At 42.7% G+C, this 24,900-nt stretch overlaps 1 protein-coding gene across 1 annotated transcript in view; it reads left to right on the plus strand.

Annotated features, from left to right (window-relative positions):
• The window catches only part of LOC139394745 (malic enzyme 1, NADP(+)-dependent, cytosolic), a 113,035-nt gene that overhangs the window by 12,696 nt on the left and 75,439 nt on the right, over positions 1 to 24,900 (plus strand). The gene's annotated exons all lie outside the window — the stretch shown is intronic.

Here is a 24,900-nt window from a genome sequence, read left to right on the forward strand (position 1 = left end):
GTTATATATATATATATATATATATATATATATATATATATATATATATAGTAGGAAATTGATAAACATTTATGAATCAAATGTCAAACGATTTACACAATGAACGTGCACACTTTTGAAAGGCTTTGTTTAGTTAATGAAAAAATATTTGAAAGAGTTAAATATTATTGCTGTTCAAATAATAAGTAGTTGTTCTGAAATTAAGGAGGGCTAGGCCTATACAGTAAGTGTGTGTGTGTGTGCGCTCTTGCGTATTTCATTTCTTTAGCAACATTGATATTGAGCCTTCTTAGCCAAACACAAATCACTGTACGAAAGCTTTGTCTTACTTGATTTATCTAACTAAGTCCCTTTCCCCTCTACTCACCCACAGTTTCATGTGTTGCACTGAATGACGTCTCCCCTATATTAGCCTGTACGTTAGGTCTGTGCTCTGACCCTCTTTGTCCTGTGGAGGAGAGGGAGAGAGAGAGACCCCAACACATCCTAATTGACAAACAAGGCAAAGTCTTCTCATGCTTTGTTGATTTCAAAAAAGCTTTCGACTCAATTTGGCTTGAGGGTCTGCTATACAAATTGATGGAAAGTGGCATTGGGGGAAAAACATACATTATGAAATCCATTAACACAAACAACAAGTGTGCCGTTAGAATTGGCAAAAAACACACATTTCTTTCCAAAGAGCCGGGGGGTGAGACAGGGATGCAGCTTAAGCCCCACCCTCTTCAACATGTATTTCAACAAATTGGCGAGGACACTACAACAGTCTGCAGCACCCGGCCTCACCTTACTAGAATCTGAAGTCAAATGTCTACTGTTTGCTGATGATCTGGTGCTTCTGTTTCCAACCAAGGAGGGCCTACAACAGTACCTAAATCTTCCGCACAGTTTGTCAGCCCTGGGCCCTGACAGTAAATCTCAGTAAGACTAAATAAAATGGTGTTCCGAAAAAGGTCCAGTTACAATGACCACGAGTACAAATTCCATCTAGACACCAATGCCCTAGAGCACACAAAAAAATTATACATACTGTACCTTGGCCTAAACATCAGCGCCACCTGTAACTTCCACAAAGCTGTGAACGATCTGAGAGACAAGAAGGGCCTTCTATGCCATCAAAAGGAACATAACTTTCGACAGACCAATTAGGATCTGGCTAAAAATCCTTGAATCAGTTATAGAACACATTGCCCTTTATGGTTGTGAGGTCTGGGGTCCGCTCACCAACCAAGAATTCACAAAATGGGACAAACGCCAAATTGAGACTGCATGCAAAAATAGAATCTGTGTACAACGTAAAACACCAAATAATGCATGAAGAGCAGAATTAGGCCGATACCCGCTAATGATCAAAATCCAGAAAAAGAGCTGTTAAATTCTAGAGACGATCTAATGTTAAATACTGTTGAAGTAATATATCTACAGGTTCATCGGCCTCACCGAAAGCCCATTTTTGTGGGAAGCTGTATAAGACCACCAAGTGCTAACAGTCAGTATTTGGATAATATGTGTGAAATGCTTGATAATGTACAGTTGAAGTCGTTTACATATACTTAGTTTGGAGTCATTAAAACTCGTTTTTCAAACACTCCACAAATTTCTTGTTAACAAACTATAGTTTTGGCAAGTCGGTTAAGACATCTATAAGTAATTTTTCCAACAATTGTTTACAGACAGATTATTTCACTTATAATTCACTGTATCACAATTCCAGTGGGTCAGAAGTTTACGTACACTAAGTTAACTGTGCCTTTAAACAGCTTGGAAAATTCCAGAAAATTATGTCATGGCTTTAGAAGCTTCTGATAAGGCTAATTGACATCATTTGAGTCAATTGGAGGTGTACCTGTGGATGTATTTGATGGCCTACCTTCAAACCCTGTGCCTCTTTGAGGAACATCATGGGAAAATCAAAAGAAATCAGCCAAGACCTCAGAAAAAACACTGTAGATATCCACAAGTCCGGTTCATCCTTGGGAGCAATTTCCAAATGCCTGAACGTACCACGTTCATCTGTACAAACAATAGTACGCAAGTATAAACACCATGGGACCACGCAGCCGTCATACCACTCAGGAAGGAGACGCGTCCTGTCTCCTAGAGATGAACGTACTTGGTGCGAAAAGTGCAAATCAATCCCAGAACAACATTAAAGGACCTGAAGATGCTGGAGGAAACAGGTATAAAAGTATCTATATCCACAGTAAAACGAGTCCTATATCGACATTACCTGAAAGGCCACTCAGCAAGGAAGAAGCCACTGCTCCAAAACCGCCATAAAAAAGCCAGACTACGGTTTGCAACTGCACATGGAGAAATGTCCTCTGGTCTGATGAAACAAAAATAGAACTGTTTGGCCATAATGACCTTTGTTTTGATGAAAAAGGGGAGGCTTGCAAGCCAAAAAACACCATCCCAACCGGGAAGCACGGGGGTGGCAGCATCATGTTGTGAGGGTGCTTTGCTGCAGGAGGGACTGGTGCACTTCACAAAATATATGGCATCATGAGGGAAAATTATCTGGATATATTGAAGCAACATCTCAAGACATCAGTCAGGAAGTTAAAGCTTAGTTGCAAATGGGTCTTCCAAATGGACAATGACCCCAAGCATACTTCCAAAGTTTTGGCAAAATGGCTTAAGGACAACAAAGTCAAGGTATTGGAGTGGCCATCACAAAGCCCTGACCTCAATCCCACAGACAATTTTGTGGGCAGAACTGAAAAAGCGTGTGCGAGCAAGGAGGCCTACAAACCTGACTCAGTTACACCAGCTCTGTCAGGAGGAATGGGACAAAATTCATCCAATGTATTGTGGGAAGCTTGTGGAAGGCTACCTGAAATGTTTGACCCAAGTTAAACAATTTAAAGTCAGTGCTACCAAATACTAATTGAGTGTATATAAACTTCTGACCCACTGGGAATGTGATGAAAGAAATAAAAGCTGAAATAAATCATTATCTCTACTATTATTCTGACATTTCACATTCTTTAAATAAAGTGGTGATCCTAACTGACCTAAGACTGGGAATTTTTACAAGGATTAAATGTCAGGAGTTTTGAAAAACTGAGTTTAAATCTATTTTGCTAAGGTGTATGTAAACTTCCAACTTCAACTGTATGTGATATCAACAGAGAAGTACAGTGCCTTGCGAAAGTATTCGGCCCCCTTGAACTTTGCGACCTTTTGCCACATTTCAGGCTTCAAACATAAAGATATAAAACTGTATTTTTTTGTGAAGAATCAACAACAAGTGGGACACAATCATGAAGTGGAACAACATTTATTGGATATTTCAAACTTTTTTAACAAATCAAAAACTGAAAAATTGGGCGTGCAAAATTATTCAGCCCCTTTACTTTCAGTGCAGCAAACTCTCTCCAGAAGTTCAGTGAGGATCTCTGAATGATCCAATGTTGACCTAAATGACTAATGATGATAAATACAATCCACCTGTGTGTAATCAAGTCTCCGTATAATTGCACCTGCACTGTGATAGTCTCAGAGGTCCGTTAAAAGCGCAGAGAGCATCATGAAGAACAAGGAACACACCAGGTAGGTCCGAGATACTGTTGTGAAGAAGTTTAAAGCCGGATTTGGATACAAAAAGATTTCCCAAGCTTTAAACATCCCAAGGAGCACTGTGCAAGCGATAATATTGAAATGGAAGGAGTATCAGACCACTGAAAATCTACCAAGACCTGGCCGTCCCTCTAAACTTTCAGCTCATACAAGGAGAAGACTGATCAGAGATGCAGCCAAGAGGCCCATGATCACTCTGGATGAACTGCAGAGATCTACCGCTGAGGTGGGAGACTCTGTCCATAGGACAACAATCAGTCGTATATTGCACAAATCTGGCCTTTATGGAAGAGTGGCAAGAAGAAAGCCATTTCTTAAAGATATCCATAAAAAGTGTCGTTTAAAGTTTGCCACAAGTCACCTGGGAGACACACCAAACATGTGGAAGAAGGTGCTCTGGTCAGATGAAACCAAAATGTAACTTTTTGGCAACAATGCAAGACGTTATGTTTGGCGTAAAAGCAACACAGCTCATCACCCTGAACACACCATCCCCACTGTCAAACATGGTGGTGGCAGCATCATGGTTTGGGCCTGCTTTTCTTCAGCAGGGACAGGGAAGATGGTTAAAATTGATGGGAAGATGGATGGAGCCAAATACAGGACCATTCTGGAAGAAAACCTGATGGAGTCTGAAAAAGACCTGAGACTGGGACGGAGATTTGTCTTCCAACAAGACAATGATCCAAAACATAAAGCAAAATCTACAATGGAATGGTTCAAAAATAAACATATCCAGGTGTTAGAATGGCCAAGTCAAAGTCCAGACCTGAATCCAATCGAGAATCTGTGGAAAGAACTGAAAACTGCTGTTCACAAATGCTCTCCATCCAACCTCACTGAGCTCGAGCTGTTTTGCAAGGAGGAATGGGAAAAAATGTCAGTCTCTCGATGTGCAAAACTGATAGAGACATACCCCAAGCGGCTTACAGCTGTAATCGCAGCAAAAGGTGGCGCTACAAAGTATTAACTTAAGGGGGCTGAATAATTTTGCACGCCCAATTTTTCAGTTTTTGATTTGTTAAAAAAGTTTGAAATATCCAATAAATGTCGTTCCACTTCATGATTGTGTCCCACTTGTTGTTGATTCTTCACAAAAAAATACAGTTTTATATCTTTATGTTTGAAGCCTGAAATGTGGCAAAAGGTCGCAAAGTTCAAGGGGGCCGAATACTTTCGCAAGGCACTGTATATTTTTGGAGTGATTTAATATTGACTGTCTCTCATCAAGCTGTTCACTCACAATATAATAGCCATATCTAGGAAAACCAAAGTTCTAATAGTTCTAATATAGTGTATAAGTGGTCATACAATAAGTTTTGTAGTGATTCATATGTTGATGATGTAAAAAATATTTGCTGGTCTGTGGTGTGTAATGAGGAGCAACCAGACGCTGCACTTGACACATTTATGAAATTGCTTATTCCAGATACTAATATGCACCCACTCATTAAGAAAATGACTGTAAAAACTGTTAAAACCCTTTGGATTGATGAGGAATTGAAAAATTGTATGGTTGAGAGGGATGAGGCAAAATGTATGGCAAATAAGTGTGGCAGCCCAACTGATTGGCAAACATACTGCAAATTAAGAAATCATGTGACTAAATACAAATATATAAATAAGCTTAAATGACATTTTTTGGGGAAAAGCCAACTAAGCTCCATCATTCATTGAATCAGATGGCTCATTCAACACAAAACCCACTGATATTGCCAACTACTTTAATGTCAACAAACGCTGACATTACACATCCAAGTATATCTGACCAATTGTGAAAGACAAGAATTGTACCTCTGAATTCTGAAAAGTCAGTGTGAAAGAGGTGAAAAAAGTTTTTTTGCAAATCAGCAATGACAAGCCACTGGCAATCTGGATGCAAAATTACTGAGGATAATAGCGGACAATAATGACACTACTTTTTGCCACGTCTTCAATTTAAGTCTAGTAGAAAGTGTGTGCCCTCCGGCTTGGAGGGAAGCTAAAGTCATTCCACTACCCAAGAATAGTAAAGCCCCCTTTACTGGCTCAAATCAAAGCGACCAATCAGCCTGTTACCAACCCTTAGTAAACTTCTGGAAAAAATGGTGTTTGACCAGATACAATGCTATTTCACAGTTAACTAATTGACCACAGACTTTCAGCACAGTTATAGGGAAGGACACTCAACAAGCACAGCACTTACACAAATGATTGGCTGAGCAAAATGTATGATACAATTATTGCGGGGGCTGTTATCGATCAGTCTGCTGCTGGAAAATGTATGTGTTATGACTTACACCCGCTGCTATAATGTGGATAAATCGTTACTTGTCTAACAGAACACAGAGGGTGTTCTTTAATGGAAGCCTTTCAAACATAATCCAGGTAGAATCAGAAATTCCCCAGGGTAGCTGTTTAGGCCCCTTGCTGTTTTCAATCTTTACTAACGACATGCCACTGGCTTTGAGTAAGGCCAGTGTGTCTATGTATGCGGATGACTCAACACTATACACGTCAGCTACTACAGCGACTTAAATGACTGCAACATTTAACAAAGCGCTGCAGTTAGTTTCGGAATAGGTAGCAAGGAATAAGTTAGTTCTATTTCCAAAACCAAAAGCATTGTATTTGAGTCAAATAATTCACTAAACCCTAAACCTCAGCTACGTCTCGTAATGAATAATGTGGAAATTGATAAAGTTGAGGTGACTAAACGGCTTGGTGTAACCCTGGATTTTAAACTGTCATGGTCAAGACATATTGATACAACAGTAGCTAAGAAGGGGAGAAGTCTGTCCATAATAAAGCGCTGCTCTGCTTTCTTAACAGCACTATCAACAAGGCAGGTCCTACAGGCACCTAGACTACTGTTGAGTAGTGTGGTCAGATGTCACAAAGAGGGACTTGGGAAAATTGCAGTTAGCTCAGAACACGGCAGCACGGCTGGCCCTTAAAAGTACACAGAGAGCTAACATTAACGACATGCATGTCAATCTCTCATGGCTCAAAGTGGAAGAGAGATTGACTTCCCAATTAGTTGTTTTTGTAAGAGGTGTTGACAAGCTGAAGGTACCGAGTTGTCTGTTTTAAAATACAAGCGCACAGCTCGGACACCCATGCATACCCCACAAGACATGCCACCAGAGGTCTCTTCACAGTCCCCAAGTTCAGAACAGACTATGGGAGGCGCACAGTACTACATAGAGCCATGACTACATGGAACTCTATTCCACATCAGGTAACTGATGCAAGCAGTAGAATCAGATTTAAAAACAAAAAAGCAGGTAAAATGCACCTTATGGAACAACGGTACTGTGAAGAGACACACACAAAGGTGCAGACATGCATAGGCACACATTGTGATATTGTTGTATGGTGTTATTGAACATTTTGTGTTGTGGACATGTGGTGGTGTAGGGATGTTATATGATGTACTGTTTTATCTTCAGGTCATTCAGCACAAACATAGTTCACTGTTTAATCTTATGTTTTATATGTAATGTGGGTGCTTTGGTGTTTTTGGCCCCCAGGAGCAGAAGCTAATTGGGATCCCTAATAAATACAACTATCTATTGGTTGAAATACCACAGTGTGCCATCACAGCAGCAAGATTTGTGACCTGTTGCCACAAGAAAAGGGCAACCAGTGAAGAACAAACACCATTGTAAATTCAACCTAATATTTAATGTGTGTGCGCGTGTGTGTGTGTGTGTGTGTGTGTGTGCGCGTGTGCGCGTGTGTGTGTGCGAGTGTGTGTGTGTGTGTGTGCGTGTGTGTGTCAGATGGCGGAGGCCAATGCCATGATTATTTAAGGTGTGTAGAGTTATGAGTGGAGGAGGAGCTTCCATCAATGGTGTCTGTGTACCTTGGCTGTATATCTTTCAGAGAAACTACTGAGTGTTAGGCCTACTCCTTTCTTCCTGCATTTGAAAATATAGGATCAACTTACGATGAAGGTGGCACCACAGTCAATGTTGTCCTCTGTTATAATTACAACCTGTATAATCGAGAAAGCGGACTTCACTTGACGTTTGTGCATCTTACTATAGCCTAGCCCTAGGTCCCAGTAAAAATGTGGTGTGCCCTTGTAAATGTTTACTAGCCTTTTTCACATAAAATGTTATTTGTCACATTCTTCCTTAACAGGTGTAAACTAACAATGAAATGCTGACTTACGGGACCTTCCCAACAACGCAGAGAGAAAGAAAACTGAGAAATAATAGAAAAGTAACATCATATACACAATAAATAATAATCATTTGGCTATATACCAGTACAGAGTCGATGTGCAGTGGTACAAAGTCATTGAGGTATATACAGTTGAAGTAGGAAGTTTACATACACTTAGGTTGGAGTCATTAAAACTAGTTTTTCAACCACTCCACAAATTTCTTGTTAACAAACTATATGTATTTGGCGAAGGTGTATGTACACTTCTGACTTCAACCGTATGTACATATAGGTAGGGATAAAGTGACTAGGCAGCAGGATAGATGGATAATAAACAGTAGCAGCAGCATATGTGATGAGTCAAAAAGGTGAGCGCAAAAACGTCCAATGCAGATTGTCCGGGTAGCTATTTAACTAAATATTCAGCAGTCTCATGGCTTGGGGGTAGAATCTGTTCAGGCTCCTGTTTTGTGGGTGGAGGTGTGCCTCTTCATACCAAATGTGATAATTCTGTCATCAACGTTAATCATAGCCTAGTCCTAGGTTATGAGAGCATATTTTGAAAACATTGTTGATGTTATGTAGTCATTGTAGCCTAATTTACAATATTTGGCACCATTTGGATTTGTTTTTATAGAAACATAATGACTGACTGACTGACACAGACGGATATAGTTTGTTTACTGTGAACATGTGCTGGCCGAGTGTCTGTCGGCCTGCAGTCTCTCTTAGTAATCAGACGTGGTTTCCTGGCTTCTCTTTCAGAAGGAATCTCCTGATTTAGCTATTTTAAACATAGGACAGATGCTTTAATTTCTCATGTGTACATTGTTCCTACATCTAACCAGTCATTTGATTGATCCAAGTCTTTGCACTGAGTGAGTGGTATTCCATCTCAGGCAGCAGCACCCTACTGGATGATCCATAGCAGCAAAGCGAAGTTCAAACACTCAGGCACATATTCTTTCTGATCACTCACTCACTCACTCACATACAGACAGACATATACAGTCATGGCCAAAAGTTGAGAATGACACAAATATACATTTTCACAACGTCTGCTGCCTCAGTTTGTATAATGGCAATTTGCATATACACCAGAATGTTATGCAGAGTGATCAGATGAATTGCAATTAATTGCAAAGTCCCTCTTTGTCATGCAAATTAATTGAATCCTCCCCCCCAAAATTCCACTGCATTTCAGCCCTGCCACAAAAGGACCAGCTGACATCATGTCAGTGATTTTCTCGTTAACACAGGTGTGAGTGTTGACGAGGACAAGGTTGGAGATCACTCCATCACTCCAGCCTGATTGAGTTCGAATAACAGACTGGAAGCTTCAAAAGGAGGGTGGTCCTTGGAATCATTGTTCTTCCTCTGTCAATCATGGTCACCTGCAAGGAAACCCGTGCTGTCATCATTGCTTTGCACAAAAAGGGCTTCACAGGCAAGGATATTGCTGCCAGTAAATCAACCATTTATCGGATCATCAATAACTTCAAGGAGAGCAGTTCAATTGATGTGAAAAAGGCTTCAGGGCGCTCAAGAAAGTCCAGCAAGCGCCAGAACTGTCTCCTAAAGTTGATTCAGCTGCAGGATCGGGGCACCACCAGCACAGAGCTTGCTCAGGAATGACAGCAGGCTGGTGTGAGTGCATCTGCACGCACAGTGAGGCGAAGACTTTTGGAGGATGGCCTGGTGTCAAGAAGGGCAGCAAAGAAGCCAGGAAAAACATCAGGGACAGGGACATGGACATATTCTGCAAAAGGTACAGGGATTGGACTACTGAGGACTGGGGTAAAGTCATTTTCTCTGATGAATCCCCTTTCCGATTGTTCGGGGCATCTGGAAAAAAGCTTGTCCAGAGAAGACAAGGTGAGCGCTACCATCAGTCCTGTGTCATGCCAACAATAAAGGATCCTGAGACCATTCATGTGTGGGGTTGCTTCTCAGCCAAGGGAGTGGGCTCACTCACAATTTTGCCTAAGAACACAGCCATGAATAAAGAATGATACCAACACATCCTCCGAGAGAGCAACTTCTCCCAACTGACCAGGAACAGTTTGGTGATGAACAATGCCTTTTCCAGCGTGATGGAGCACCTTGCCATAAGGCAAAAGTGATAACTAAGTGGCTCTGGGAACGAAACATCAATATTTTGGGTCCATAGCCAGGAAACTCCCCAGACCTTAATCCCATTGAGAACTTGTGGTCAATCCTCAAGAGACAAACAAAACCCCCCAAATTCTGACAAAACTCCAAGCATTGATTATGCAGAATGGGCTGCCATCAGTCAGGATGTGACCCAGAAGTTAATTGACAGCATGCCAGGGCGGATTGCAGAGGTCTTGAAAAAGAATGGTCAACACTGCAAATATTGACTCTTTGCATCAACTTCATGTAATTGTCATTAATAGCCTTTTACACTTATGAAATGCTTGTAATTATACTTCAGTATTCCATAGTAACATCTGACAAAAATATCTAAAGACACTGAAGCAGCAAACTTTGAAAATGTATATTTGTGTCATTCTCAAAACTTTTGGGGACGACTGTAGACGGTGTGTGTGTATATATACTGTACATACACACACAGAATGGTGTTGACAACCCAATGTGTTTTGCTATAAATTTTTCCATCGGCACTGGGGTCCATATGATTGGGGTTTTTCCAGGACATGGCTGTGACACGTCACACTTCACCGGCTCGTTATCCCAACTCTGCTATGGAACGGAAACCACTAAACACAACACCTCTTAGGTTTCACACCTGCTCTCTCTGTACCCCTCTCTCTCCACATTCCTCTCTCTCTTTCTCTCCCTTTCTCTCTCTCTCTCTCCTGTGAGGAATTTCCTTTTTGTAATGTTTCTCATGAATCTGTCATCCTTTCTGTCGTTAGGTGACTGGTGAAACACTGCCTGACCTAGCTCCCCATTTATAGGAAGCGGGAACCAAAGTTAGGTACCACACCCCTCTCTGCAATTTTGTGATGAAATTTAACTTCCTCATGTTATGAAATACATTTGACCAAGATAAATATGATTAATCATGTTCTGAATTGTTCAGTGGGGTCTTTCTCAAACATATTAACATTATAGCCAAAAAGTCGGATTTTGTAACCTAATACATCCGATAATAAGCACCGAGTTCTATTGACATCGTAACAAGTGTATTTGTTTAAAAAAAAACTTTATTCATAGATTTTTCGATATAACAACAAAAACGTACAACCCCAACCCCTCATTTTCCCACCCACCCGCCCACCACCACCTCCAAACCACCAAGGCATCTATAAAAGTAAGTTAAATAGGAAAGAAACAAACAGTAATAGAAACAAAAACAATGGGGGAAAAAGTTATATACAAATTCTTATCAGCACAAATGGGCACTAGAACAGACATGACTGCTTGCAAAACTATGCAAGTTCCACTAAGTAAAAGACAGGCTCTCATCATATTGTATTAATGGGGACCAGGTTTAGTCTAACTTTTGTTGGGACCCAAGCACAGTGTACCAAGCCTTCTCCAGAGGCAGAGATGACATCACCTCCTTAACCCACTGCATAAAGCAGGGCGGCTATGCAGGCTTCCAGTGAAAGAGGACAAGGCGGTGCGCTAGCAACCTTGTCGTGGTAGCATTCTGGTCTGGTGGCATCTCAAACACTCGGGGTCAACATTTGGGTATATTTTTGCCAATCTGTCATTTGAGTAAAGGAGATGGTGCAGTGAATAAGCCCATGCCTTATGCAAAATGATGCGTGGATACGTTCATTACTTTGTTGCCATATGTCATTGGGTAGCTCGCCACCTGTCTTGCTGCCATGCAGATTGTGTATTTGCAAAGGAGGGCGGATTACTGTTCTGTATTATGTCGTATTGTCTGGAGACTGTTAAGATCTAAGCACCTCTCGCCTAGGCACTTAGTAGGCTCGAGTGGAAATTAAGGGAAATGTTTTTTGGCAAAGCTGCAAATTTGCAGGTATCTACAAAAGTGGGTATTGGGAATTTTATGGTCAACCCTCAGTATCGAATGAGACTAATGTGTTATCAACAAATAGGTCACACAAAAAACACCCAGACCGTTTCTATGCCAGAACTGGAAAGCCGTGTCAGTCTATGACGCTGGGAAGAGATGATTAGATGTTAATGGAGAGATGCCGCTTGCTTGTTTAAGGCTAAAGTGACTTTGAAATTGGGAACAGATTTTAAGGGAGTTCTTAACAATGGGGTTCAAAACATGGGTGCCAAGGTTCATAGGCATTGTGGAGCACTGGAGCGAGACAGGATAAGTTGGAAGGCTTGATTGTAACTCCATGGTGGCCCAAGTTGGGCCATTCTTGTTTTCAAATGTAGAAACCCAATAAACAAGATTTAGATATATTTGCCGACCAGTAGTAATGTAAAAAATTGGGAAGGACCAGCCCGCCTGCAGGCTTAGGTTTCTCTAAATATACCTTTCTTATTCATGGATTTGACTTATTCCAAATGAAGTTGGAAATGTAGCTGTCCAGTTGTTTGAACATCGACTTTTGCAGAAAAATGGGAATCATTTGGAATGAGCACAAAAACCTAGGTAGTACAGTCATCTTAACCGAATTAATGCGACCTGTTAATGAAATGGGAAGAGACGACCTTATGAAATCCCGCTTGGTGTGCTCAAGGAGTGTTTTGAAGTTATGTTTAAACAGAGCCTTAAATGAGTGTGACCTTTATCGCCAGGTAAGTAAAGACCTGATGCTCCACCTTAAATGGGAAATTAGCATACCCAATTCCTTCTGCTAACTGATTATTGGGGAGGAGCACTGTTTTTGTTAGGTTTAACTGAGAGAATGTCCCAACACCTTGTAGCATGTCCAAGAGATAGGGTATAGACTATACAGGGTTAGAGATGTATAAAAGAAGATTGTCTGCATATCCGGACACCTTGTGAGTTATGTTGCCCCTTAATATTCCTTTGATCCTCTCCTCCACCTGCAGGGCGATAGCAACAGGTTCGATAGCCATATCAAATAGGAAATGGGGTAAAAAGCAACCCAGCCCGGCCCCCCTGTGGAGAGGTAACATTGTTGGTGCAAACAGAGCCACTGGGGACGAGTACAAAATCTTAATCCAGGAAAGGATTGACGGGCCAAACCCAAATCTCTCTAGTACTATAAATAGATATCCCCACTCAGCCTTTTCAGCATCAAGAGAGATGACAATCTCTGGCTGTAGAGTTGAGCGGGCAGGTTACAGAACATTAAATATCATAGAGAGATTGCCTACCTGAGATAAATCTGGTTTGGTCAGTTAATTATATTAGGCATCACTGTCTCTAAATGGCGCGAGAGGACCTTCGTGAGAATTTTATGATCGCAGCACGAAAGGCATATAGTGCGGTATGAGCCACAGTCTAAGGGATTCTTGTCTTTTTTAACCTCCGGTTGTGTTCGTTTCATCTTACTTATTTCTGTGTTCCCGGTCCAAAATGGCAGCCCCATTATAGCTTATTATAAATCCATAATAATACATACAGTTGAGGTCGGATGTTTACATAAACCTTAGCCAAATACATTTAAACTCAGTTTTTCACAATTCCTGACATTTAATCCTAGTAAAATTTCCCTGTTTTAGGTCAGTTAGGATCACCACTTTATTTTAAGCATGTGAAATGTCAGAATAATAGTAGAGAGTGATTTATTTCAGCTTTTATTTATTCATCACATTCCCAGTGGGACAGAAGTTACATACACTCAATTAGTATTTGGTAGCATTGCCTTTAAATTGTTTAACTTGGGTCAAACTTTTTGAGTAGCTTTCCATAAGCTTCCCACAATAAGTTGGGTGAATTTTGGCCACTCCAATACCTTGACTTTGTTGTCCTTAAGCCATTTTGCCACAACTTTGGAAGTATGCTTGGGGTCATTGTCAATTTGGAAGACTCGTTTGCAACCAAGCTTCAACTTCCTGACTGATGTCTTGAGATGTTGCTTCAATATATCCAGATAATTTTCCTCCTCATGATTCCATCTATTTTGTGAAGTGCACCAGTCCCTCCTGCAGCAAAGCACCCCCACAACATGATGCTGCCACCCCCGTGCTTCACGGTTGGGATGGTATTCTTCAGCTTGCAAGCCTCCCCCTTTTCCCTCCAAACATAACAATGGTCATTATGGCTGAACAGTTCTATTTTTGTTTCATCAGACCAGATGATATTTCTCCAAAATGTATGATCTTCGTCCCCATGTGCAGTTGCAAACCGTAGTCTGGCTTTTTTATGGCGGTATTGGAGCAGTGGCTTCTTCCTTGCTGAGCGGCCTTTCAGGTAATGTCGATGTAGGACTTGTTTTACTGTGGATGTAGATACTTTTGTACCTGTTTCCTCCATCTTCACAAGGTCCTTTCCTCTTGTTCTGGGATTGATTTGCACCTTTCGCACCAAAGTATGTTCATCTCTAGGAGACAGAACGCAGTTCCTTCCTGAGCGGTATGACGGCTGCGTGGTCCCATGGATACTTGCGTACTATTGTTTGTACAGATGAACGTGGTACGTTCAGGCGTTTTTGAAATTGCTCCCAAGGATAAACCAGATTTGTGGAGGTCTACAATTTATTTTCTGACGTCTTGGCTGATTTCTTTTGACTTTCCCATGATGTCAAGCAAAGAGGCACTGAGTTTGAAGGTAGGCCTTGAAATACATCCACAGGTACACCTCAAATTATGTCAATTAGCCTATCAGATGTTTCTAAAGCCATGACATCATTTTCTGGAGTTTTCCAAGCTGTTTAAAGACACAGTCAACTTAGTGTATGTTAACTTCTGACCCACTGGAATTGTGTTACAGTGAATTATAAGTTAAATAATCTGTAAACAATTGTTGGAAAAATGACTTGTGTCATGCACAAAGTAGACGTCCTAGCCGACTTGCCAAAACTATAGTCTGTTAGCAAGAAATTTGTGGAGTGGTTGAAAAACTGTGTTTTAATGACTCCAACCTAAGTGTTTGTAAACTTCCGATTTCAACTGTGTAAACTACATAAACTACTGACTTGCCTAGTTAAATAAATTAATAAGTACATACCTAATAAGTACGCGCCTACAGTAAAAAATTATAACACGAAATACAGAAAATAAGGAACTTACTTTGCTAGGAATGCATATACTGTATGTCCAAAGTTATTATTTGTAAGAAAAAAAACAAGGCAATGCAAGCACCACCCAGAAAATGTTCCAATTCAAGCAAGACTATATCTGCGTACTTGATCTGCGCAAACATTGGTGGTGTGTGGGCCTTCCTCAAAGAGCGGAGTTTATACGGCTCAGTAAAGCCTCAAACATAAATTGTCCACAACGCTGAAATGGGTTACTTCTATGTGAATTAATGAGGCGGAACACACCTCAATTCAAACTGTTGTTAGAAAATAAGTTGAAATTGACAAGTTGAAACATAGCCTATAGATAATTAGCAGGCAGCGCGTGTTAACTGTCCTGTTGCGTAATAATCACATTTTGGAACAGTGAGTGCCTTCTGACATCACGTGCATAAAACAACTCACGCTGGGGGCAACCGTTAAAGATATTTGGAACTCACATATAAAAAGGTCAAGAACTTAAAATGAGCGTACACTCGGCTACGCTTGACCACCTGGTTAATTCCTTTCACGTCCCAGCTGATAAAGCATGTGGAGCCTAGAGAATGTGAATTCGGCATAGTCATAGTACTCAGAAATGAATGTTAATACGATCATATGGCCAATGTGCTTGAAGGTGAGAGTTTAATAAAATATAAAGAAAAGAAAAAAACGCAAAAAATACCAAGAGAGAACCTTGAACCCCTATGCTGGCCTTCCCCCTGTTGGAAGGCTGCATCTACGTCTCCTAGACTAGAGCAAAATGCTACCATGTTAAACTGAACCACTGTAGAGATCTATCCAGAGATCTATCCAGGGCGAACATAATCAAGTTTACACCTAAGGAAGGGATTCTGGAGGGAACCACCTCAGTTATCTAACAGTATATAAAAAAGGAGGTATAGATATGTGTCCATTATCAGCAACCGTTCCAATGGCACGTTGTGTTAGCTAATCCAAGTTTATAATTTAAAAGGCTAATTGATCAATAGAAATCCCTTTTGCAGTTATGTTAGCGCAGCTCAAAACTGTTGTGCTGATCAAAGAAGCAATACAACTGTCCTTCTTTAGACTAGTTGAGTATCTGGAGCATCAGCATTTGTGTGTTTGATTACAGGCTCAAAATGGCCAGAAACAAAGACTTTCTTCTGAAACTCGTCAGTCTTTTCCTGTTCTGAGAAATGAAGGCTATTCCATGCGAGAAATTGACAAGAAACTGAAGATCTCGAACAATGCTGTGGACTACTCCCATCACAGAACAGCGCAAACTGTCTCTAACCAGAATAGAAAAAGGAGCGAGAGGCTGAGCAACTGAGCAAGAGGACAAGTACATTAGTGTCTAGTTTGAGAAACAGACACCTCACAAGTCCTCAACTAGCAGCTTCATTAAATAGTACCCGTAAAACACCTGTCTCAATGTCAACAGTGAAGAGATGACCCCTGGGCTTCTAGGCAGAGTTGCAAAAAAACAAACTATGAGCCGACAATGGCTAGTTAGTATTATGTTCCTTGTTCTCCTATGGATGTAGGTGCGCAACAATATATTATTTGGCCTTGGTTGGGTCTAAGAATGTCTTCTGCTTGCCCGGAGAGAGTAGTGATCTTCAGTACAGCTGGGTAAAGAATGACGAACTTGGTGTCCAGACAGCGGTGTAGGAGCCCCCTCACCTCATTGAAGGCTGACCTCTTCTTCATGACTGCCGCTGTGTAGTCCGTGTAAATGCGAATATTCTGGACTGCCTTACTGAAGACATCCTCCTTCACCTGAAGGTAGTGGAATTGAACTACTATGGGTCTGGGCGGCTCCCCATTCTTCGGCGCAGACAGTATGCTTCTGTGCGCGCCTTCAAGTGTGGGGGCATAATCGAAGGCCTAGAATTTCCTGTAGCAGTTTAGCTATGGACAGGGTAGGCCGCCTACTGTCTCGAGTCCCTCTCTCATGCCGAAAATAGGGGGCTGTCCAAGGTCCTCAACCTTGGAAGTGAGTTTGACGACATGATGATAGCCGGGTGACTTGCTCTTCCAGTTTCACCACTTTGTCGGAGTAAATATTTGCGCCATCTTCCAGGCTATTCAGATGGGTGTCATGTCTCGCCAAGTCTTCATTAACGGAGTCGATCTTTATGTTGACCTCGGTGGCGAGAATAGCTATTTGTGCGGATAAGTCAGTGGATAATGAGTCCACTTTAGCCAGCACAGTCTGTTCAGAGTTAATGATAGCCACCATTACCACGGCTAGGTCGGGGGGATCAGAGTCTGTGTCAGGTGAGCCCGAGGCTTCATCAGAGGCCTGCTCTTTTGTGGCCCCCGGCCCTTGTTGTCTCGAAATTTTTTGAGTAGAAGGTCCAAAAATTCCGGGGGGAAAAAGCCAGATTGGTAAATTGGGTTCAATTTCAAATTAAATGTTACAAAATAACACTGTGGGGGAGGTGTTGGTCAAGTATTAATAGCGCTTCATTGGACTCACCTGGACTCCATCACGTCATTGTTTGCCTCCCCTATATCTTTAACTTCCTCAATTTCATTCCTTTGCCTGCATTGATGTTATGTTTCTATTGTCCAGATGCTGTTCTTGTTAATTTCAGGTCTATTTATTATTAAATCCTCACCCTGTACCTCATCCCGTCTCCCAGCGTCTGTAGTTACGGAAACTTTACAGAATGCAGACATCACAATTGGAAGCATCAGGGAGTTTTTTTGTTTTTTGTTGGTGGCGTCGGGGCCGGGTGCCAGGGAGTCTTTCTCTCCATCTCTCTCTCTCCCCCTCCCGCTCTCCTTTGCTCCCTCTCTTTCTCTCTCTCGCTTTTTCTCTTGCTTGTTTGGCTACGTGGCAGCATGAGAGACAGTGAGAAAGGGAGGTGGTGAGGGTTTATATAACAGGCGAACTGGCTGAGCTAGTCAGGCCGGGTCAAGCCGGGGAGGCGAGTGGACCATAAATGGTCCTGAGTCTTGAGTCTTGGCTCGTATTGTCTCATGCAGTCAGCCAGCAATGGCCTGCCTGGTTGCTTCTGTGCCAGTTTGTCTTTGAGACACAGAATAACAGAGCCTCTCTCTGGACTTTGGGTTCTCTGGACTCTGTCTCTGTCTCCTAATCCCCTTCCAGTGATAACTGGGAGCCCAGCCCCTTCTGTTGGACACACACACACCCCTCCCCCAGCCCTGTTCCAGCCCCACTGTTTTCACAGCGTCTAGACTCACATGCCACAATTGATCAAACAAAAGGATGATGTGGTACGCTGCTGTACAATAACGAAGTAATGTAGTGTGTTTCTCCTCTCTTAGTCTGAGCTAAACAGCACTTCTTCGCCACAGCTTCTGTAGCGTTGCACAATCTTGATTTCTTCTCTGAGTTTGTGTCTGTGTGTCAGGTCGTTTTAAACATATTGTGATTTAAACATGTGAGTCAGACTCTCCCCAAACTGTTCGGTTGTGGTAAACCCAGTCAGGTCACAGACAACCAAACTACTCATACTTCCTGTGATAGCATGCTTTAACTTACAATTTGCTGACTATTCAATTTCAGCCGTTTATGGAATCGTCTCCGCTCTTCCAAACGATCTTACTTTGCATTTCTCCAACATATTTATTCTAGTACAGTATAATGGTGTCCATATGGGCAGGTTTCCACACATGAAACTCCTTGTCATTTCAGTAGAAAAGCAAACCCATCCCTTCTCTCACTGTCCACCAATGAAGACCCCAATGACATACATAATCTGGGTTAAGGTGTTGCATGGTTCTGAGTGTGGTCCGAAGAACACGTGCTAGTAACAGTGTGGTTTAGCTGATGGTTGGCCAGGGTTTACGGTAATAGCTTTCGTTCCCTGTTTGGTCAGCTGGAGGGTTCTAGAGTGAGTACCCCCCTGGGACTTAGCCTACTTCAGACCCAGAAGAAGCATCAGTGGAGGTGCAGGGGGTCAGCTCAGCTCAGCGCTCTCCGTCTCTCTGGGATGTAAAGAGAGCCCTCCAGTCCCCCTTCCATAGCGCTAGGAGGAGCAGCAGAGTCCAAACCTCTCTGATCACATGTTTGTGCCAGTGAGTCTATTTTCTGCCAAACATTATCCATCTGTCTTCCATGAAGGGCTTTTGTTTCTGTATCTAATCTCAGACTGGGGTGAGTGGGGTGTCTGGCCCAGGACTCGCTCAATGGGGGTCTTCGCGTCCAAGAGGGGGCTTCGCGTCCACCGAAACAGAATGCTCAGGGGACACACAGGAAAGGGGGGGGGGGGGGGGGGGGGGGGGGCAATTCAGGAAATGTCAACAGCGGGAGGGCAAATTGTACATCAGGTTCAGTTCGTGCTTTTTTAAGTTTTGTAGCTTATTTCAGCAATACTGTAAGAAAAGAAAGAAAGGAGTGGAAAATACTAATTATGAGCAGTGTTACAGATGTAGGATCTTAATTTGATCACCCTGTTAAAGGAGAAATTTCCTGCAGTGCTGGACATTTGAAATGTTTAGTGTATTTGAGGTTTAAATAGGCAGGCCCCAGAACCTCTCACTGTATTTGGGTTTGTGGGAGATGTGAGATTACATGGTTGGAGCATGAGAAGGGCCAGTCAAACTTCTGAAACGCTCCCTCCAGAATGAATATCCTAAACAACTCTGCCTTTGAACTTTCTGGAACACACGGAAGGATTTTTATCAGTTTGAAAAGAACATACTTTTATCTTCCATGCTTTCACCATCTGGTCTACTAATTACCCGTTTCCTTGTGGACTGTGTGTTCTTGGGGTAGGCTTTGCCGTGGCAGTGTGGCCTGAGCTGGAGGGTGGCGTTGCCCCATGGGCAGATTACAGGTCTGCTTGGTTACCACTAGCTCCTGGAACATGGATCTGCTGGCGACATGTGTTGGCACAGTGCGCGGGCACTTTAGATGTGGTACGGCACATGTGGAAGCGTTCTAGTCCACCCAGCCCAACCCTGCCCAGCCCTCGACTCCCTAAGCGAAAGAGAAAAGCTTTGCAACAATCAAACTTTAAAACTATAGGGCAAGCAAACAAAAAGACAAAAGCTGCGTGTACGCGTGCCCACTTGAGTGTGTAAACTATATATACAAAAGTATGTGGACCCTTCTTCAAATGAGTGAATTTGGCTATTTCAGCCACACCCATTGTTGACAAGTGTATAAATTCAAGCACACAGCCATGCAATCTCCATAGACAAACATTGGCAGTAGAATGGCTTTACTGAAGAGCTCAGTGACTTTCAACGTGGCACCATCATAGGATGCCACCTTTCCAACAAGTCAGTTTGTCAAATTTCTGCCCTGTTGGTACTACCCCAGTTAACTGTAAGTGCTGTTATTGTGAAGTGGAAACATCTAGGAGCAAAAACGGCTCAGCCACAAAGTGTTAGGCCACACAAGCCCACAGAACCTGAGCTCCGAGTGCTGAAGAACGTAGCGCATAAAAATCGTCTGTCCTCGGGTGGCAACATTCACCACTGACTTCCAAACTGCCTCTGGAAGCAACGTCAGTACAATAACTATTCGCCACGAGCTTCATGAAATGGGTTTCAATGGCTGAGCAGCCGCACACAAAGCTAAGATCACCTTGCGCAATGCCAAGTGTTGGTTGGAGTGGTGTAAAGCTCGCCACCATTGGACTGGAGTGAGGAATCACGCTTCACCATCTGGCAGTCCAACAGAGGAATCTGGGTTTTGTGGAAGCCAGGAGAATTCTACCTGTCCGAATGCATAGTGCCCATTGAAAAGTTTGGTGGATGAGTAACAATGGTCTGGGGCTGTTTTTCATGGTTCGGTCTAGGCCCCTTAGTTCCAGTGAAAGGAAATCTTAAAGCAACAGCAGACAATGACATTCTAAACAATTCTGTGCTTCCAACTTTGTGGCAACAGTTTGGGGAAGGCCCTTTCCTGTTTCAGAATGACAATGCCCCCGTGCACAAAGCGAGGTCCATACAGAAATGGTTTGTTGAGATCGGTGTGGAAGAACTTGACTGGCCTGCACTGACCTCAACCCCTTTGAACACCTTTGAGATGAATTGGAACGCCTACTGCGAGCCAGGCCTAGTAGCCCAACAACAGTGCCCGACCTCACTAATGCTCTTGTGGCTGAATGGAAGCAAGTCCCCGCAGCAATGTTCCAACATCTAGTGGAGAGCCTTTCCAGAAGAGTGGAGGCTGTTATAGCAGTAAAGGGGGACCAACTCCATATTAATTCCCATGATTTTGGAATGAGATGTTCGACGAGCAGGTGTCCACATACTTTTGGTCATGTAGTGTACGTGTGTCTGTTTGGTCAAGAATGCTTCTTTGCTCGTGTTTGAGTGAGTGCAAACATTCAACAACGATGAACGGAGGAATCTATTCCATTGATGATTCATGGAAAGTGAAAACATTTATTATTATTATTATTATTATTATTATTAATCCATTTTATATTTTCTCTCACAATGTTCCAATTGTATATTTAACTTTCAGGAGCCTGGCCTTACCAGAACTCAACCCCAGTCACTGACTGACTGAAACAGCAAAAAGTGTTTGACAACACATTGTGCCATTGTTTCTCAACAAACTATTACCTGCTCCACCTCTTCATCAACAAGTGGAAATGTTTGTGTGAGTTGAACAGTTTAAAATATGGCACCCATATTAGGAACACAATCCTCCTTCACCACCTCTTCCCATCACGCCATCTTATCTCATCACTCTCCAGCTGTTATCTGGTTTATTTTGGAGAATGGCTTTCGTCAGTAGCTATCTGAGGGCCTCACCAGGCTGTAGTGACTGACTGAGGGTCTGTGGTGGTTGATTGAGAGGATAGCCAGTTCTATTTACGGGCTAAGTTCAGGGTTGACGCAGGCCGATACATAGCTAGTCAGTCACACGCCAAATCCACTTGCCGGTTCCCTCAGTGAACCTGCCAGGAGCTGCAGACCATGTCGATCTAATATTTCTTGCCATCCAAGCATACAGTGGAAAAGCAGGAAAGCAGCATCTTATCCCTACCCTCTCCTCCTGCTCCTTCTCTCCTCCCCCCCTCCCACGTCACTAACCCAGCCATCCATGTCCCCAATCGGAAGGTGGTTCCATAGTTCCATACCCAGTGGCTCGCCCTGTCGGCCCAGGCTCCCTGATCCATGAATTGCTCATTTGGGCTAGGTTCCACGGAGGGTCTCCATTTCACGTATGACACTGAGAACCTTTGAGCAACCACAGAGCTGTGTCGAGTAATTATTCTTAATGAGACTGAGTCCATGGGTCATCTGACTCTCTCAGACATGCCCTGACATTTAGCTCTGACACAGACAAGCCCCCTAACTGTGTCAGAGCTTCTACTGTGTGGGCCACTGTTTTGTTTTAATGCTTGTCCAAATTCACACAATTATTCAAGAGAACAAGTCTGTGCGTTTGGGCGTGTGTGGCTGTTTGCGTGAGCTTGCGTTGGTATGCCATGGAGGGCCTAGTGTCAGCTGGTGTTTGTTTTTTCCTTTCAATTCAGACCTAGACAACCAGGTGAGGGGCGTTCTTTACTAATTAGTGATATAACAATGAAGTCAAATGTCTTCAAAAATGAAAGTGCAGTCGGAAGGAGGCAAGATCAGGTGAGCGCATTCTAGCTAATGAGAGGGCAGATATGCGCGTGAACAACAGGCCCAACTCCGATATAAAGTGTATTTTTCCCTCAAAGTTTCCGGGAGGTAACGTGTCCTACTTATATCATTACACTCGTAACAACCTAAGCATTAGGAAACGTCTATTTGATCGAATAAGCCACACATAGCAAACAAGCCATTACATTTTTGTTAATCAAATTCCACACTCTCATTGACCTCCATATAAAAATACAAAACAAATGCCACCTGCTGGAGAAGACAGATATTGGGCCCAGTTATCCCTCTCGCTTCGCCTCTCCCTCTCTGGTTTGACATATGTGGCGTATGCACTCGCACATCTGAGGCTTGATCTCATATAATAATGTCACCACATTATATGTAGATCCATTCATGTATTTAAAAAAAAAAACCTTGCTTCTTTTCCAGAGCTTCTAGTCTCCAATATGTCTCATGGTCAGTTGTATGAGTCAGCTAAACAGAGCTGTATAATGGCCCAGTACAGTCCAAAGCCTCTGAGACACCCTTTATGATGTCAACCACTGGCTCTTCGCAAAATAGAATGTATCTTTTGATTATGGGGAAGGTAGCAATTCCCGAGCTGGCAGTATTGAGTGTCTGCTCCTCAGGCCATCGAAGTATATACTCAGTCAAGCCTGGAGAAAGGACAGGCACAAAGAGGGAACAGAACTTTATTGAAATAACAAACAATGTTCTTAAACATCAGAACAAAAGATAATTGCACCTAATCATCATTGAAATCGCATTCAAGGCGGTGTGTTTTAGCTCTAACAACAAGGGACGAGTGTCAATGCTGTATAGGAACGACTACACTGGTTACGTCTGACCAGAAGTGGTTGATGTACTATAATGTACTGTTATGTGGCAGTATCGAAAACCACAAGTCCATGACTAGTGTAGGCTTTGGGCTGTGAATAGACACGCTGTTGGCCTGCTGACAGAAATGGAGTGCACTGACATTGACATCAGACCATGGGTCCACTGAAAGTCACAGGTACAATAGATGACATCCAAGCTGTCAACCTCTCAGCCCAAACGTCCCCCGGTATTTATAATATAATCTGTGTGAAGGCTCCTCGATATAAATTTGACAAATAAAACATTGCTAATATGCGAAGTGAAGTGATCAGGCAAATACTTAGCCTGTTCCTCAGGTGTTCTGCCAAGAGGTGTGTGTGTTCCTGTCTGATGTTGTGCACTGCGTACGAATGCACTGTAACCTGTGTGTGTGTCCCAGAGTCATTAGTCCCAAGTTCAGTTGAGACCGAACCCAATAATGTTATATATTTTTTTAAAGAAAATCTGCCAAGGTTTGAAAATGTGCCTGTGGTCAGTTCTGATGGTTAGTACGACGTCAAGAACACTACATTTTATTGCACTGTATGCTTTTCTACTTCACTCTTGCTCTGCGTCCATGTAATCAAACCCCTCAACCAGATTTAAAAGTGCCAATTCCTTAAAAAAGCTGTACATTTCAGCCAAGCCCGCGTGGTGTGCATTCCAAAACACAGAAGTTGCACCACAACTTCAATTCCATCCCAGCAGCGACATAGATGTAAAAATACAGCCAGAGAGTCTTCAACACACTGTCTCTCACAGCTACACACACTCTGATCCCTCTATGGGGCGGTGGCAGCACCTCTATGGACTAGTGGAGACTGGTGTCACTTTAATCAGAGGTTGGGCTCATTGTAATGACTGGAATGGAATTGATTGGAAACCTCGTTGTTGATCTGATACCTTTTCCATTTATTCTATTTCAGTCATAACAATGAGCCTACCCTCTTATTTCTCCCTCCACCAGACTCCGTGAGAGAGGAGGGGCAACGGTGGCAACAGCCGATTCACAGATCCAGTAGTGTTCAAGGTCACGACCCAGAAGCTAAACGTGTGTGTTTATCGATATGCCCGTCTGGAGGTCAGGGTTGTGGTAAAGGTCAAAGGCTGTGGTTGTCTGATGGAGACTGGTCTCATGACTGCAGTGTGTATCTTCGCGGGGACGGACATCACAGCAGAATGTGAGCAGACGGTTGCCCCATCAGAACATCAGATCAGCCAATAGGGTTAATACTTGAGGGACCTCCCCCCCCCATCCAGAGCAAACACTGGGATAGGGCCGATGATGCAGTAGCCCGAGTATCATCACTCCAGGGATTCTGTAGAGGGATGAATGGAAATGTCCCTGCTTATACAAACTTTGGCTAAAAGTACAAAGGAAGTTTTACTCGGGCAGTCTCAGCCAGTCATGTTGAATGGAAAGAGGATAGCAGGGTTGTAGAAGAGACATTTTAAGTAGGTAATAAGATCTGATCTGTGGTTTAAACCATTCGTCCTCCAGTTACTGCTCTCTTTGGACTTGAACTGGACTTTGAACTGTTTAGAATGTAGGCCTATGTACATATCATTCCACAGACCCCAGACTTGTAACACTTAGAATAACTATCTTTTTGACACAAAGTTCATT

Source organism: Oncorhynchus clarkii, chromosome 3 (genome assembly GCF_045791955.1).
Source record: "Oncorhynchus clarkii lewisi isolate Uvic-CL-2024 chromosome 3, UVic_Ocla_1.0, whole genome shotgun sequence".
Classification (NCBI taxonomy): Eukaryota; Metazoa; Chordata; class Actinopteri; order Salmoniformes; family Salmonidae; genus Oncorhynchus; species Oncorhynchus clarkii.